At 37.3% G+C, this 19773-nt stretch overlaps 1 protein-coding gene across 3 annotated transcripts in view; it reads left to right on the top strand.

Annotated features, from left to right (window-relative positions):
* The window catches only part of LOC125878283 (aspartate aminotransferase, chloroplastic), a 936263-nt gene that overhangs the window by 772632 nt on the left and 143858 nt on the right, over nucleotides 1-19773 (top strand). The gene's annotated exons all lie outside the window — the stretch shown is intronic.

Below are 19773 nucleotides of genomic sequence, written 5' to 3'. Positions count from 1 at the left end.
TTATCAAAAATGGCATGAAAGCACATATTTCAAATAAATGTCCTTTTTTAGCATGTTTTTGCATGGTCATCATACTTAGTACTTAATTGTGCTAATTCCATATTTCTCTATTTTCTACAAGTGTAGGTTCCGGCAAGTGAGCGGGTTTTGTAGTAAACTTGGGATTTGAAGTTCTTCCTAGATTTTGTGGTATGTCCTCATATGTCGAGGGCAAGACTTTTCTATTCTAGTTTTATGATGAGATTGTTGTAATAGACTTAATAGACTTCTTTTGATTGTAAAGGGTCGTGTCCCTAGTATGCTTTCACGTTTATGTCTAAGATGGCTAAGAGACTTAGTATTCCGCTTGTGTACTTCTGAAAGATGTCTGTTTTAAAAAAAACTATGACCTTTGAGTCTTATGGATTTTGTTTTAAAGAGTTCTTAATTCTGCACTATTTTACATATCTAATGTGATGAATACTAAGGACTTGTGTAGACCTCCGAGAGGTCGAATACGCATGTTACGACTTGGGGGTGCTCTCGGGTCGTGACAAGAGCACCCCTCCGCTTAAGTGAAGTTCGCTTTAGAGAGAGGGTGCCGCTTTTGCGGACTATGCTTAAGTGAACTAATGTTCACTTTTGTGGCTCACGAGGCCATTTTTTCAAGTTTCTCACAGTACGATTAGGTAAGCTCAGGGGTACATTGGGTGATTCTCCCAATCTCATTGGGCAAGCTTGGGCACCCAAGATGCCTCCCAAGTCATTTTCCAAGGGGGTTTTGACCTCAAACTTCATTTTCTTTAAGACTCATACCTCCAAACCTATTCAAATTAACTCCAACACTCCAAAATCATGAGGATTAATCAAAAACACAAATTAAACCTAATTTAATAAGTAAAACTTAAAATTAAACAAAGCTAGATACCAATGGTATGCCTCCCATCAAGCGCACAATTAACGTAACGGCGCGACATCGGGTACATCACCCTTTGTGTTTCCACTTCGAGGAAATGAACCTTCTTCCCAACTTGAGATCAATTTTACTTTGAAGAGCTTGGAGAGTGCAAAAGAGCATCAAATGTTTCACCCGATCTCTCCACTTTGAAGATTTGAACCTCTTACACAATTTCGAATCATACTTCCATTTTGGATCATTGGTCAAGAGGGAAAGAATCACTAGGCCACGTGAGCATTGAAATTCATAATTCTTAGCCTTCAGGTGAGGGACACTCTCATCTTCACATGTACTAAAGTTTCCAAATATGATCTTTTTTTGCTTTTTCTTGCAACTCTAGTATCATGCAACTTATTTCGGGTTCTTCGGTTGTTATTGATTTGGGTTGGTTGAATAAGCTCAAGATATCTTTTATATCCACCTTCACCTCCTCGCTTTGTTCACTTTCAAACTGTTCAACTTCAAGGAGGAATTGGTTTATCTCATCACACCAAGATAGGTGCAACTGTTGAGACTTTTCTTCGCTCTTTTCTGCCAATGGTTGATAAGGATTTTCCATCCTCATGGTTGATCTCACCTTTTCCCTAAGAGAATCTATGCTCCTCTCAAAGCAAACTAACTCATAGCATCGAGCCTTGTACAGTATATATAGAACTTTTATGTCACGACCCGAGGCTACCCCCTAGGAGTAACATGGCGTACTTGACACTAAAGGGGTCTCGTACAAGCCCTAGCATCTTCATAACATAAATACATAGAATAATTGCGGAAAATTTGAAAGTTTTACAATAGAAGTCAACCTCTTCTTCATAGATGAAAGTGGGAATCTAGACTTGTCTCAATCACCATCTAGTACATAAAGAGTACAAATAGGGTCAAAAGCCCTTTACATCAATATAGTCCCAAAAGTGGAAAGTACAAAAAAAGCTAGAGAATGGAAACATCTTGTCCTCGAACTTGAGGACTCACCAAGCTTAGGGAATAGTCAACCCAAGCTTCACTTGAAGAAAATGATATGTCTCAACAGTCGGAACCTACACTCATAAAATGTAGAAAAAATGGGTTAGCCCAATTAATTGTACTAAGTATGGAAGCCATGCACAAAATCCTTAAAACATAAATAAAAGGGACATTGAGTTGAAATCATGACTTTATTAAGTTTGAAAGCCATTATGCACATTTATGAAGAAACATAAGTCAAACCAACATATAAGCAACCAAAAGCCATACTAGTGCTATGCAAAGGTAAGATCCAATAACCCTACCAAATACTAAGTATCACATTTAGGCCACCAACAACATACATACCTTACTTTACCTTTATCATAGCCAACATACATAAGTAAGGAGTCATTCATGTTCATAACTTGTAACAAGAGAAGCCAATTTTATCATTCATACATACCATACATACATAATCCATAAGTCTTCATAAAATAAGAGGACCTCACCACAACCCCTCTTAAAGTATACTTGTGCAATGCATAAGTGAAGTCCCATACCCCTACTCATACTAACTAGTTCCTCTTAAGAAGTCATAATTAAAGTCCATGTTCTTACCATAGTTCATATTCATATCATATAGGGAAGATTAGCATTAACCGACATAGACCATGTGAGCTACATTGAATGTAGTGTTCTACCCCCACACCGGAAAAAGGTGTCCTACTTGCCTAAGCTAGAACTTTCAAAATAGCTTTTAGTTGGATCCACTATCTATGACCTATGTGTGCACATGGTTATGGGATAAGGAGATTGCTCCTAGAAACCTTCATTACTAACTTGGACGTTTCCAATTCATGAGATAACCATATTGGGAACCCAACTACTAGAGTGAAGGAACCCATCTCATACTCATATTTGCTCGATGCTAAGCATAATTCCCTTTAAGGGTTATGTTAAGTCTTTACTTGGATTCGTATTCACAAGAGAATGCACTAGGCATTCAAGAAAGTATAATATCATAAGAGCCCAAAGATTCATTTGGCGAGAATGTCCTTTCACCCCTTGAACCATTAACATGTGAGTAACCCTTTCACATCTTACCAATAGTGTATCTATGTGCATGACCTTTCAATCAACACAACAAGCTTTTCATAACATACATACATATTTCATGCATAATAAAGTGTAAGGGTATAGGGAAGAAGGATCTTACATCATTACCACAATTACACAAGTCATAGGATCATCACTACCTAAGTAAATCATGAACTCATATGAAATATTCATCAACATATATAAACCCTAGTTAGTGCCCTCCAAGGCTAGGATTCAAGATCAACCCTAACTTCTAGAATTACAAACACTAGATAGTGGAATTACATGATTCAACAACTTAATAAACATAAACATAATCAATTATCAAGCTTACATGATCAATCAAGTCACATCTTAGTTCACAATTTAGGAAGAAAGGGAAATCATGGGTCCAAGAGAGATTGTCATCATCTCCATCAATACTACAATAATCAAACCATAAACCATCATAATTAATCATAATAGATCATAATTGAACAACAGAAATCGTTCTGGAAAAAGACCCATGACTAGAATAAAAACTCTTGGTTTTGGAAGTCTTAAAACACATTTTGAAGGGACTTTTTGGGGGATAGCTACCCAAGAATGAAAAGCATCCATACCTTAGCGAGATCTCCACACGAAATTGAGGGAAGGTTGATTCTTGAACCCTTATCTACGGCTTTGACTTTGTTCTTCAATGGACTCCTAGAGAGAGAATTATCTTGAGAGAGGTAGTTTCTACTTGAGTGTTTTGATTTATGAGGTGTTAAGTTGAGTTTAATGGCTTAGATATACCTATATAGGTCTATAATAACCAATAAGAACCGTCCCTACTCTTAATTAATTAAAATAGAACTTATCTAATTTAATTCATCCTAAGCCGAATTGCCTCAGCTTTTGCAGACCCTAATGACGATTGCCCATCCACGGACCGTGGATGGGAACATGGCCCCGTCCGGCAGTGGCGTGGTTTGGGTCAAAGAGGGGGTAGACCAAGGCAATGGTGAGGATACTAAGTCTCAACCCACGACACCCACCTACGATTCGTAGGTTGGGTGACACCACTGCAAAGTCATGGTTTGGGTCTTAGACATGGAGATTTGGGCACCTTAGGGAAAAACCAAGTGTTGAATCATAACCCCCACCTACGAGGCGTGAGTCAACCCACGACTCGTAGGTTTCCCTCTCGTGGATTAGGCTTTTTTTGACAGTTTTTTTAGCAGCCCCTTGGCCCTCATCAAGGACCCTTTGGGGGGAGTCCTTGGGGGGCCATGCCTTGACGTTTAGGCACTAGAACCTTAGTACTAAGTTAGGGAAGTTATTTTATGACTCTTAGCTTGACGTTAACCCTTTTTAGGACACTAGACTACATGATAGGCTCTAGCTTACGTTATTAAATTTTCGAGGTGTTACATTAACCCCCTCCCCTTGGGAACATTAGTCCCTGAATGATGATCTAGACACCAAACTAAGTTGGAAACTCTAGACTAACAACCAATTATGCATGAAATGTCAAAAATGTGCAAAACTTACAAATGCACTATTCACCTTATGTACTATTCAAAAGGAGGAAACTTCAACTCCATTTCACAAGACAAAGTCAATGCAACACAAGGAGGTAGGAACTACATCTACCAATCCAATATACACAAAATTCATCAATTCACATTAACATGGGAGGAACTACCTTCTCCAACTCACATAAGGTCAATACATCAATATGGAGCCAATAAGCCATTCATCAAAAAATAACTAAGCATGTCCATCAATTCAACTCATGAAGTTAAAATGCAATTATCATACCAAAGAGCAAATTAACATGAGGGATATGTAAATCATGAAAGCTCAACATATACTAAACATGAATTCTCACAAGGACATGCACAACATAAGGAAATCATGGACAACTCATACAATACACATTACTCTCAAAACACTTAAAATTGAGGAGCAATCACTTACCTTAAGTTTGAATAGGAGTAGAAGGAAATAGATGAGCGTAACGGGACTTCATATCAGCCTCGGCCTCCCATATAGCACCCTTAACTAAGTGATTCCTCCATAAAACTTTAATGGTGGCTACTTCCTTATTTCTCAACCTCTTCACTTGCCGGTCAAAAATCTCAACCGGGACTTCTTCATAAAAAAGGTTCTCATCAACTCCTAAACCCTCTACATGAAGGATGGATACCGGATCACCAATGCACTTCTTGAGCATGGAAACATGAAACACCGGGTGAACCGGTGCCAACTTATTTGCCAAGTCTAATTCATATGAAACTTTCCCAACACGTTTCAAGACTTGATATGGGCCCACATACCGGGGACTAAGATTACCCTTTATACCAAACCTCCTCACACCCTTCATAGGTGAGATTTTCAAGTAGACCCAATCACCATTTTCAAACTCTAGATCCCTCCTTTTATTATCGGCATAAGACTTTTGCCGACTATGGTCCGTCTTCAACCTATCTCTAATAAGTCAAACTTTTTCAATAGCATCATAAACTAGTTTGGGACCAATTAGAGAAAATTCACCTACCTCAAACCACCCAACCAGAGATCTACACCTTCTCCCATAAAATGCTTCAAATGGAGCCATTGCAATGCTAGAGTGGTAACCATTGTTGTAGGCAAACTCAATCAATGGGAGATGGTCATCACAACTACCCTTGAAATCAATCACACACGATCTCAACATGTCCTCTAAGGTTTGAATGGTCCTTTCCGCTTAACCATCCATTTGATGGTGAAAAGCAATACTAAGTTTAACATTGGTACCAAGTCCCTTTTGGAATGCCTTCCAAAAGTGTAAAGTAAATTGGGCACCCCGATTAGATATGATAGATAAGGGAACCCCATGCAGCTTCATTATCTCATTAATGTGCAACTTGGCATAGTCTTCCGTCGAAAATGAAAGCTTGATCGGAATAAAGTGGGCTGATTTAGTCATCCTATCAACAATGACCCAAATAGAATCTTGTTGCCTTCGAGTACGAGGCAAACCCACAACAAAGTACATATTCACATCCTCCCACTTCCAAGTGGAAATTTCTATATATTGGGACAAACCTCCAGGTTTTTGGTGTTCGGCCTTGACTTGTTGACAATTCGGGCATTAGGCTACAAAACCCGCTATATCATTTTTCAAGCCATTCCACCAATAGACTTCCCGTAGATCACGGTACATCTTGGTGGCTCCCTGATTAATATAATACCACGAACCATAAGCCTCTTCTAAAATTTTGTCCCTTAAGCCATCAACATCCGGAACGGATAATCTACCTTGGTACCTAAGCACCCTATCCCCCCTTGGGATAAAGTCTCCACTGACTTGTTGAGAATCGACTCTTTCAACTCCATCAATATAGGGTCAAGGTGTTGCTTATACTTCAAATCAACTACAAAGAATGATTCGGAACTATGATGGACCATAACCCCACCCTTGGTGGAATCCACTGGTTGGACACCCCAACGGGCCAACCTAAGCATATCACGAACCAATTCCTTCTTCTCATTTTCTACATGAGCCACACTATCCATGGACAATCAACATAGGGCATCTGTGACTACATTAGCTTTGCCGGGGTGATAAAAGACACTCATGTCATAATCTTTCAAAAGCTCTAACTACCTTCTTTGTTGGAGATTCAAGTTTTTTTGGGTTAACACATATTGAAGACTATTGTGATCGGTGAAGACATCTACATGGACCCCATATAAGTAGTGCCTCCATATTTTCAAGGCAAACACCACTGCTGCTAATTCGAGATCATGAGTCGGCTAATTATTTTTGTGTACCTTGAGTTGCCTCGAAGCATAGGCAATCACTTTAGCCCGTTGCAAAAGGACACATCCCAAACCCACTCGAGAAGCATCAGAATACACTACAAACCCATCGGTACCCTTCGGTAAGGTCAACACCAGAGCGGAAGTGAGTCTATCCTTTAATATTTGAAAGCTCTTCTCACAAGCTTCCGACCACACGAACTAAACTTTCTTTTGGGTTAAAGTCGTTAACAGAGAAGCAATGGAGGAAAAACCCTCAACAAACCTCCTATAATAGTTGCCTAAACCCAAAAAACTTCTAACGTCATTAGGGATTAGAGGTCTAGGCCAACTCTTGACTACATCCGTATTCTTAGGGTCAACCTCAATACCCATACCCCACACAATGTGACCAAGGAAATCAACCGATCTTAGCCAAAACTCAAACTTGCTAAACTTAGCATATAATTGGTGGCCCTTAAGGATTTGCAATACTATCCTTAAATGTTTCATATGATTTCCCTCACACTTTGAGTAGATCAAAATATCGTGAATAAAAACAATAACAAATGAATCAAGATATTGCCTAAATACCCTATTCATTAGATCCATGAATCCGCCAAGGCATTTGTTAGACCAAAAGATATAACTAGAATTCATAGCGACTATATCTTGTTCGGAAGGCCATTTTGGGAATGTCAACCCCTCTCACCCTTAGTTGGTGATAGCCTGAACTTATATCAATCTTCGAAAAAATAACTCGCCCCTTGGAGTTCGTCAAACAAATCATCAATTCTAGGAAGAAGGTACCTATTCTTTATAGTGACCTTGTTCAATTAGCGGTAATGAATACACATCTTAAGGGACCCATCTTTCTTCTTTACGAACAATACCGGAGCACCACATGGAGATATTCTTGGTTGAATAAAACCTTTATCTAGCAAATCCTTGAGTTGTGCCTTCAATTCATTTAATTTGGCCCGAACCATTCGGTAAGGGGGAATAGATATGGGTTGAGTATCCAGCAAAAGATCAATGCCGAAGTCTATTTCCCGTTCGGGAGGAATTCAAGGAAAGTCATCGGGAAAGACATCCCGAAATTCCCTTACTACGTAGACCGACTCTAATGGAGGAGTCTCAGATTCAATATCCATGACTCTTACAATATGATACATGCACCCCTTTGAGATCATTTTTCTAGATTTTAAATATCAAATGAAACGACCTCTAGGAATAGAGTTTCCCCCCTTCTATTCTAAAATGGGCTCATTTGGAAATTGAAACTTAACCACCCGGGTTCTACTATCAATGGACACAAAACAAGCATACAACAAATCCATCCCCAAGATGACATCAAAGTCCAACATATATAATTTTACTAAATCAACCAAAGTGACTTTATGAGACAATGATATGGGACAACTCCTATTAACTATTTTAGCTACAACTGAGTCACCCACCGGGGTAGACACCAAAAATGGTTCCTCTAATTTTTCGGGGAGTACATCAAATTTCATAGCCACAAAAGGTGTATCAAATGATAAAGTGGCACCGGGGTCTAATAATGCACAAACATCAATGGAAAATACTTGCAACATACCGGTAACAATGTTCGACAATCCTCTTGATCGCTTTAGGATTGGAGAGCATAGAAGCGATTCTTCTTAGAAGCATCGAAATTCGAACCACTAGGAGGAACTTGCTTCCCCTCTCTTCCTTGAGACCTTAGCATGGGACAATCCCTCTTCATGTGACCACTCTTTCCACAACTAAAACACCCATCCATGCCAACAAGGCACTCGCCATCATGTTTTTTTCCACACTTTGCACAAGTAGATCTATAAACATAACAGCCACCACCACTACCAACTTGCGGCTTAGGGGTAGACACCTTTTTTTTCTTTGACCTTAGGAGTGCTAGAGGAGCCTTGGTTGGAGAACCTTCTCTTAAAACTTGGTTTGCCTTGAACCTCAAATTTACCCTTGGAAGAATTTCCATCATCGGTCCTTGCCCTTTTCACTTCTCTGCTCACTTGCTTGAGCGTTTGCTCCTCTATTTGTTCTGCATGAACCATTAGACGTGAAATGTTCATACTTGGAATGAGCATTATGGAACGGCATTCGTTTACCAACAAGTCAAATATCCCCATAACGAATTTGTTCATCTTGGCTCTAGAGTCTGCCACTAAGGTTGGAGCTTACTTAGACAATTGGGTGAACTTAAGGCTATATTCCTTCACACTCATACCTCCTTGGCGAAGGTTGATGAATTGTTGCATCTTTATCTCCCTCAACTCTAGGGGGAAAACCTATTAAGGAAGGCCGACTTGAACAATCCCCAATCAATCAGGTCCGCTCTCATGGGTCTCTCATCATTCCATTGCTCATACCATACTTGAGCCACATATTTGAATTGGTAGGCAGCTAGTTCCGCCTTCTCTTTGGGAGACACACCCTTAGCATCAGGCACCTTAAACACTTCATCAATAAACCCTTGTGGGTCTTCATCCACTTTGAAGCAAAAAAATGTAGGGGGATTCATTCTTGTGAAATCTCTTATCCTCGAAGCGGTTGTACTTGCACTAGGATTCTCATGAGCTCTAGCATCCCTAGTGACTTGAGTCGTCAAAACATGAGTCAATGTTTGGAGAGCCGACCTTATCTCCACGTTAGTCATAGCCCCTCTTCATTAGGAGCTTGAGGAGCTCCCTCATTGACATTCTCCTCTTGCGTCCTCCATGAATTTCCTCTTCTTGTATACATTACCTAAAATCACAAGAGAAGGGTTAGGAAAGGACTTCATAGAGTTAGGACTCTAAGCACAACTAAAGAGTAATGAAAGAAGTCAAAGTTCCTAAACATCTTATAGCCTCTCATTCATAAGTGTGGTGCGCTTCACATTCATGAACAAGACTCTACTAGAGGTGCTTCATGAGACATCAACCTAAGTATTATCCCAAAACCTTATGCTTGATACCAAGTTTGTCACGACACGGGGGTACCCCCTAGGAGTAACATGGCGTACTTGACCCCGAAGGGGTCTCGTACAAGCACTTAGCATCATCATAACTTAAATAAATAGAATAATTGCGGAAAATTTAAAACTTTTACAATGGAAGTCAACTTCTTCTTCATAGATGAAAGTAGGAATCTAGACTTGTCTCAATCATCATCTACTACATAAAGAGTTCAAATAGGGTCAAAAGCCATTTACATCAATATATTTCGAAAAGTGGAAAGTACATAAAAATCCAGAAAATGGAAACATCTTTTCCTCGAACTTGAGGACTCACCAAGCCTAGGGACTAGTAAACCCAAGTTTCACTTCCAGAAAATGATATGTCTCAATGGCCGGAACCTACACTCATAGAATGTAGAAAATATGGGTTAGCACAATTAATTGTACTAAGTATGGAAGCCATGCACAAAATCCTTAAAACATGCATAAAAGGGACATTGAGTTGAAATCATGCCTTTATTAAGTTAGAAAGCCATTATGCACATTTATGAATAAACATAAGTCAAACCAACATCTAAGCAACCCAAAGTCGTACTAGTGCAATGCAAAGGTAAGATCTCATAACCCTGCCGAATGCTAAGTATCATATTTAGGCCACCAATAACATACATATCTTACTTTACCTTTATCATAGCCAACATACATAAGTAAGGAGTCATTCATTTTCATAACTTGAAACAAGAGAGGCCAACCTTATCATTCATACATACCATACTTACATAATCCATAAGTCTTCATAACATAAGAGGACCTCACCACAACCCCTCTTAAAGTCTACTTGTGCAATGCATAATTGAAGTACCATACCCCCACTCATACTAACTAGTACCTATTAAGAAGTCATAATTAAAGTCCATGTTCTTACCATAGTTCATATTCATATCATATAGGGAAGATTAGCATTAATCCACATAGACCCTGTGAGCTACATGGAAACCGGTGTTCTACCCCCACACCGGAAAGAGGTGTCCTACTTGCCTAAGGCAGAAATTTTGTAATATCTTTTACGTGGATCCACTAGTTATGACCTATGTGGGCACATAGTTATGGAATAAAGAGATTGCTCCTAGAAACCTTGATTACTAATGTGGAGGTTTCCATCTCATGAGATAACCATATTGGGAACCCTAACTACTAGCGTGAAGGAATCCATCTCATACTCATATCCGCTCGGTGCTAAGCATAATTCCCTTTAAGAGTTATGTTAAGTCTTTACTTAGATTCATATTCACAAGAGAATGCAATAGGCATTCAAGAGAACATAATATCATAAGAACTAAAATATTCATTTGTTGAGAATATCCTTTCACCCCTTGAACCATCAACATATTAGTAACCCTTTCACATCTTAACAATAGTGTATGTATGAGGATGACCTTTCAATCAACACAACAAGCTTTTCATAACATACATACATACTTCATGCGTAATCAAGTGTAAGGGTATAGGGAGGAAGGATCTTATATCATTACCACAATTACACAAGTCATAGCATCATCCCTACCTAAGTAAATCATGAACTCATATGCAATGTTCATCTACATATATAAACCATAGTTATTGCCCTCCAAGGCTAGGAATCAAGATCAACCCTAACTTCTAGAATTAAAAACACTAGATAGGGGAATTACATGATTCAACAACTTAATCAACATAAACATAATTAATTATCAAGCTTACATGATCAATCAAGTCACATCTTAGTTCACAATTTAGGAAGAAAGGGAAATCATGGGTCCAAGAAAGATTTTTATCAAAATCCATCAATACTACAATAATTTAACCATAAACCATCATAATTAATCATAATAGATAATAATTGAACAATAGAAATCGTTTTGGAAGAAGACCCATGACTAGAATAAAAACCCTAGGTTTTGGAAGTCTTAAAACACACTTTGAAGGGACTTCTTGGGGAATAGCTAACCAAGAATGAAAAACATACATACCTTAGGGAGTTCTCTACACGAAATTGAGGGAGAAAAGTTGGTTCTTGGACCCCTAGCTTGAGGTTTGACTTTGATCTTCAATGGAGACCTAGAGAGAGAATTATCTTGAGATAGGTAATTTCTAGTTGAGTGTTATGAGTTATGAGGTGTTAATTTGAGTTTAATGGCTTAGATATACTTATATAAGTCTATAATAACCTATAGGAACCGTCCCTTCTCTTAATTAATTAAAACAGAACTTACCTAATTTAATTCACCCTAAGCCGAATTGCCTCAGCTTATGTAGACCCTAACCACGATTGCCTATCCACAGACCATGGATGGGACCACGGACCATCATGCAGTGGTGTGGCTTGGGTCATAGAAGGGTGATACCAAGTCAATGGTGAGGACACTGAGTCTCAGCCCACGACACCAACCTACGGTCCGTAGCTTGGGTGACGCCACGTACTGCATGGTCGTGGTTTGGGTCTGAGACTTGGAGATTTAGGAAGTTTAGGGAAAAACCAAGTGTTGAGTCATGACCCCCACCTACGGTGCGTGATTCAACCCACAACTCATAGGTTTCCCTCTCGTGGATTAGGCTTTTTCTGACAGCTTATTGAGCATCTCCTTAGCCCCCATCAAGGACTCTTGCGGGGAGGGAGGGGTCCTTAGGGGGCATGCCTTGATGTTTAGGCACTAGGACCTTAGTACTAAGTTAGGGAAGTTATTTTACGACTCTTATCTTGACGTTAACCATTTTTAGGACACTAGACTACATGATAGGCTCTAGCTTAGGTTATTAGATTTCTATGGTGTTACATTTTATCCCATCGGAGAGGATGTGTTGGATATCTTCGCCCAAAGTTAGCTTAAAATTCATGACCTCATGAGGATATGGGTCGGTAGAGGAAATACCATTCGCAAGGATTTCATGATCACAAAAAGACATAGAAACAAAACAAAAGGAAATAAAGACATCTTTTCCCAATCTAGATGGAAATAAATAAAGTAGAAATTCTAAATCAATTCAATACGCCTAATTGTTCCTCGGCAGTACTGCCATTTTTTATAACGCCAACTCACCCTCCAAAACTAGTCAAAAGAGTGAGAAATCATCGTCAATAAAAATACCCAACTAATAGTTGGGGTTTAATCCAACAAGGAACAATGTAACGACAATTGAAAATATAAAGTCTAAATAGATACTAGTTTGAACCTAGGCATACAAGATACAAAAATATCAAATAAAAAGGCAATTTTTCTAATAAAATTACGAACAGGGGCCAAGACAATATCAAGCAAGAGATGCATGGGGATAAGCAAAACTTAAGATTCAATCAACACTCAACAATCCATTGTAATTCAATCCGCAATCATTCAATCACTAATGGGTATGCTAGGTCATTTTCAATTACACTACTTATCTTTCGATCTCAAAGCATTTTATTGTGATATCTCCTTTCAGTCTCACTCACACAATTACAAAATAACTCACTACTTTAACTTAGAACTCTCTTAGAAGGAAGTATTGCACCCTACAATGAAACCTTAAACTTTCATCTTTCGATCTCAAATTCAAGATACAAAGTGTACATGTGATTCAATCTAATTCTCCAATCCAATAAATCTCTTTAGAGCATCAATTAGAGATCAGAAGCTAGGGTTGAGAGTGCACTCCCAACACATAAATACAAACATGAAAACTAGATTGAACCTATTTAATGAAATCAACATGAAAAAAAAGAATTACAAAAGCAATATAGCAATTAATCAAACACCCAAATAGATTTTTCTATTTCTTGCACAAACACTCCAATTTCATAAAACCATTACACCCACGATTCTAGAAATTAAAAAAAAAGAAAATGAAGAAAGAATAAAAGATATTACTAAATTAAAGCACAAACTTCTAATCCACAACTGAAATGTGAGGTAGCACACCTTCAATATCTTAACCCCTAAATCAAGGTCACTAAGAGATCTACTTTTTGAATGTATTTATATTTCTACAATGTTCTTTGTCTAACAATTCTTGGATCTTGAGTAATGCCCAAGTCTAATCCTATTTTCTGAATATTGGGTCCAAAGCTTGATAATTTCCCATTTTGTCCCAATCTGGAAAGGCGGGCTTTACAAAAGTGGTAGGAGGTTCACAAAAGCGAACATCACGAAAGTGAACTTCAATTTTCTTAAACGACCTCCGCCCTTTTGGCCTAGTTCACAAAAGCCAATACCGCATCCTCGCTTAATCGAGTTGTTGACTAGTTTGCTTAAGCAACCAGTGCTTTGTAGGTGCGATATCGGGGATTCTTTTCTCCCAAGTTTTTGCTCTTTTCCTCTTTGAATCCACATTTGATCGGAGTTTCTTCTCCCAACATCAAAACACCTAGAATAACACAATTCACAGCATATCTAGTCTCTTTCTCTACTTTTAGTGCTGCAAAATCAAAAGAAAAGAACTCCAAACACTACAAGAAAATGCACTTAAAGCTACAAAATACATTGTAGCTAAATCTAAAATTTTCCGTAGCTAAACACTTTAGCCATAAAATATTTTTTCATAGCATTCGTGGCAAGATGTAGGGTGGCTAAAAGTTAGCTACAGACTTTACATGGTATGTGGCTAAGGGTTAATACTTCTAGCTACTACAAAAATTTGTTGTAGCTATAATAGTAAAAAGTACTTGCTACGGAAGATATACTTATAGAAAATATGTTTACTCTTTTGCCACAATATATTAAATCTATAGCAATTTTTGTATTGTAAACACAATATATTCTACTATGGAAAATGTCTTGATTTGTTTCTATGAAAATTTAAAATTTGTGGTTATTTTATATTTTTAATCTTGTGGCACTGATACTTGTATTTAGCTACAAATTAGAAAATTTATAGCTATAAAATTAAAGTATTTTCCATAAATATTCTTTCACAAAGCTAAGAATTCAAATTTTTTGCAATGACATACAAAAATTGTAGCTAATTTTTTAAAATTTGCTATGAAAAGTGAAAATGTATTTCCCTATTTTTGATAATTACATACAGATTTTGGTCATAACTACAAAAATCATTGCTACAAATTGAAGAATACTATCATAAACATTATTAATCACAAGAATTTTTATAATGTAGCTAAAACATGGATCTCAATAATTTTATCACTACAAATGAAAGGATTTTCCACAAGCTTTGTTGATAAAAAAGTTACATAATGTAACCATAATTACATTTTTGAGATTCAAAAATAATTCTCAAGTTACATATAATTGCATTTTACAATTTTGAGAATAGTCATGATATACAATTCTGGTAAGACGTCATCTTGTTTGAGTCCAAACTAGCATAGTCTTCTACTATCTCTCCTTTCATAATCTTCAATTGCACCTTAGTTTGATCAACATCAGTCCCAATTTGTCATTTACATGCTCTTATTCCATAAATATGCCTATCAATAATGGAAAATATTTAGCACTAAGAAAATAATGATTTAGAATTTCAAGGAGAAAAAAATATATTTTTATGATAATTTTTTTGCAAAAAAGTTTAGCAAATAAAAAACAAAAAAACAAACACAAAGTAAGCAAAGAAGTAAGCAAACCCATAACTTTTAAACTTCTTAAAACCTGTAAATATAGATCTCAAATTTTAGTCTCAATTATAAAACTTATACCTAGTCAGAAAATTTCTTTTACATTAACAAAAATATATAATCCATTGTAATACCCATCGATTTATGCTATGAAAATAATATCTAGCAAAAATATAGAATATAATTGTGTATGATAAATTATTTGTGGTGCAAAAATATAGAATATAATTAGGTATGATAAATTATTTGTGGTTCAATCTTTTCTTGAACCTTTAAATAATAGAAAACTTAGAATATACAACTGAGTAAAACAAAATAAAAAAATCATATTGTAAAAACTTATCTTATCTGCTTGGAGAATTGATGCAAGTCTACAGATATTACAAGTCATATTACAACTAAGTTAGTGGATGATGTCCAATAGTTCATTGGGGTTCATTAGTCAGTTACAATTCTGTTATTCTGTTATAACAGTTCATGTAGCAGTTGATTTTTAGTTGTGGAATATATCCATATACACAATGTAAAGGATTGCAGTTGAAACCGTTGAATGATAATACATTTCTCCTTCTTCTAAAATTCTCTTTTCTAATATATCAGTTGCAAGCTCTGAATTAGTATCTCTGTTTTTTTAGTTCAGAGCTCCTAGAATTGTTCTTCTTAATTGATGCTTAATTGATACCATTGTGCATCAATTGGTATCATAGCTAGCGATCTTTGGCATGACGGTGACTAGAAGTAAGAATCAAGATAAATCGGTGGAAGAGATGGATGATCGATTAGTTCAAATTCTAGATCAGTTGACGAAACTGATGGAAGGGATGACTAGCATTAATGATAGGAATTCACAAAAAGAAAAGGAATTGTATGAGATGAAGGAAACCATTGGCCGACTGGGAAATAAGGGCAAAGAAAAGGAACTAGGAAGAGCCGAATCTTCAATGCATAGGGCCTGTTCAGTTGAATGACAACATGAAATCAGGCACAAGGAAAATCACATTAATTCTGGTAATCTCTTCACTCGATTTTCTATATTAGAATTCCCTAGATTTTTTGGTCAAGATTTAAGAACGTGGTTGTATAAGGTGGACCAATTCTTTGCTATGGAAGAGGCTGCATTCGACTAGAGGGTACGGGTAGCTTCAATACAAGGCAATTGCTTGGCATAGGTTGTATTTGAGGTCTAGAAGTTGTGTAGCTAATCCTTTATGGAAAGAGTATATCTTGGCTTTGAATTAAAGATTTGGGGAAGAGTTTGAGGATTCTATGGAGGCTTTGAAGAATGTTACTCAAATAGGCAGTGTGAAGGAATACCAAGCTGAGTTTGATAGATTATTAACGGGAGTGAATCTGTCAAATGTGAATACTATTAGCTGTTTTTTGGGTGGGCTAAAGCCAGAACTAAACAAATCTATCAGGATGTAGTCACCAAGAACACTACTACAGTCCTATAAACATGCTAGGTCACACGAGCATGTTTTTGATGCACAAGCTAAGACATGGGGTTTGAAACCTATGGTCAGACAAGTACAGGGACCAATTCTACCTACTCATACTCATGTTAAACCACATTTCTCTCAAAAACCATTTACACCAAATCCCACATATAGGAAACCACTTGATTCACAGGTTTCTAAACCGAACAGATTCACTGGAAATGGATTGGGAAGGAGGCTGACTACTGTTGAGAGGGATGAGAAAAGGGCTAAAGGCCTTTGTTTTTTCTGTGATGATAATTATGTGGTTGGTCACAAGTGTAAGTCTAATAAACATTTTTTTCTAATGGAAAGAGAAGATGAGGAGTTGATTCAAGAAAAGGCAGTGCAGGACCAAATACAAGAAGACAATGAGGAAATTAATGAATCCATGACCATATCCTTGCAAGCTTTCATAGGAGTGATAGGTCATCAGACTATTAGAGTGACTGGCTATCATGAAAAGAAACCCTTGCAGGTTTTCATTGATAAAAGGAGCACACATAATTTCATTGATCAAGAAGTAGCCAAGAGGTTAGGATGTCAGTCCACTACTACTATGGCCCAGTCAATTAGTGTTGTTGATGGCAGGAAGGTGCAAACAGGTTCAGTGTACAAAAATCTAGCATGGCTTTTGCAGAGTACTACAGTTACCTCTGATTTCTTGTTTCTACCATCGGGTAATGTGGACATTATCCTGGGGTACAATGATTGAATACCTTGGGTAGAATCTTGTTTGATTTTCAGAATAGAACCATTGAATTTAGGTATCAAGTTAAAAAACATGTCTTGAGAGGAGCTAGTAGTCAGCTGAAGTCGACAAGGGCCAAATCAATAAATAAGGTTGAGGTTGATGAGACTCAATTCTTTATGATATCATTATTATTTGATTCATAGGATAGGTTGCAGTGTTACAACATTCATGCTGACCAAGGTAACTTAGTTCATCCAGTATTATCCTTGTTAATTGACCAATATGCCAGCATATTTGAGATTCCTACTTCACTACCACCTCATAGAAGGTCTTTTGATCATCGCATACCATTGGTTGAGTCTACCAACCCAGTGAACAAAAGATCTTATCAGTACCCAGGGGTCAAAAAGGATATCATAGATAAACTTGTATAGGAAATGATAGATCAGGAGGTCATACAGCATAGTAGTAGTACTTATGCTTCACTAGTTGTGTTGGTTGACAAAAAGGATGGTAGTTGGAGGCTTTGTGTAGATTACAAGGAGTTGAATAACTTGACCGTTAAAGATAAGTTTCCCATACCCATTATAGAGGACCTCTTGGACAAGTTAGGAGGTTCCATGGTATTTTCAAAGATTAACCTTAGACCTGGATATCACCAACTGAGAATGTACGAAAATGATATTCAGAAAACTTCCTTTAAAACTCATGAAGGACACTATGAATTTTAATTAATGCCTTTCGGCTTAACTAATGCTCCATCGTCCTTCCAAAGTCTTATGAATTCTGTTTTTAAGCCACGACTGAGAAAAATAGTTTTAGTCTTTTTTGATGACATACTTATTTATAATTAAAGTATGGTCGATCATGTTGAACATGTGAGGGCAGTCTTTGACCTAATGCAGAGATTCCAATTATATGCAAAAATGTCTAAATGTGCATTTGGATTGCCTAAAGTGGAGTATCTAGGCCATTTCATTAGTGGGAGATAGTGCCTTTGGGTTTCTTGGGACTTGCTGGATACTACAGAAGGTTTATACAAGTATTTGGATCCATTTGTAAGCCATTGCTTGAGTTACTCAAGAAGGATGGATATACATGGACTGAGCATGCTACAACAACATTTGAGGAACTAAAGCAAGCCTTGATCTCTGCCCCAGTATTAGCTATGCCTGATTATTCTAAACCTTTTGTGGTGGAAACTGATGCAAGTGGGAAGGGAATTGGTGTTGTGCCAATGCAGCAAGGCCACCCTGTCACGACCCAGGATCACCCCCTAGTCGAAACCGGCATACTCGACCTCGAAGAGGTCTAATACAAGCCTCTTAGCATTCATTCATCGCATAGACACTAAAACCATAAGGAATTAAAAACTTTCTTTACCAAGAAAACATTTCAAAAAAAATAAATAATAGCAAGCGGAAGACTTTCTAGACTTTATACATGATGTCTCAAAACCATCTAATACTTTAGTGTACAAAATTCGGGACCAATCCCATACACAACTTAAACAATACTAAAAAGACATAAAAGAACATATGAGGTATTGTCCTCGAATATATGAGGACTCACCAAGTCTTCATCTTCGACACTTAGAAACCTATCAAATAACCATGACATGTCACCATCTCCAAATCCCTACACTTTAGTCAAAAAGGGAAAGAAAGGGGTTAGCACAATTAAGTACTAAGTATGGAAGCCATGCAAAAACATGCTAAAAGGGACGTTTATTGGAGAAACATGCTTTTATGCCATTTGGTAAAACTTCATGAAAAAAATACAAGTATAAGAGTCACAATATCCAACCATAACCAACATACAAGTCATTAACCACTTTAGCACATACTCCACACATAACCCATTCCTTCACCTTAAACCATCCAACTCAAGTAACCCTTGGACAACACTTTGTGCAATGTATGGATAGCGTCCCATACCACCATCCACACTAAAGCATCATCCTAAGGCCACCAAATATGAACTTACCACTTATCATGCTTCATATCACAAGCCATCATGCACAACTAGTACCAATGTACAACACATGAACATAATTGACAAGTAAGCCTTTTCATCATTTCTTGACCTCTATCTCAATTTACCCAAAGCCACACTTAAGTGAAACATGAAGTGACCGCCCATACAATCTCTTCATATACACCTAAGTGTTCCTAAGGGTTACCATAGATAAGAAAATTTACCATTTCAATATAACATACTAAGTCAATGTTCACATATAAAACCATAGCCAACCGTATACATACTCAACATATATTCATATACAACCCATGCTTAACTTGAAAGGAACACATGCCATTTCATTACCATAGGACC

The sequence above is a fragment of the Solanum stenotomum genome, chromosome 10, assembly GCF_019186545.1.
Source record: "Solanum stenotomum isolate F172 chromosome 10, ASM1918654v1, whole genome shotgun sequence".
NCBI lineage: Eukaryota > Viridiplantae > Streptophyta > Magnoliopsida > Solanales > Solanaceae > Solanum > Solanum stenotomum.
Note: the sequence above shows the minus strand (reverse complement) of the source record. Positions and strands in the feature narration are given on the sequence as shown.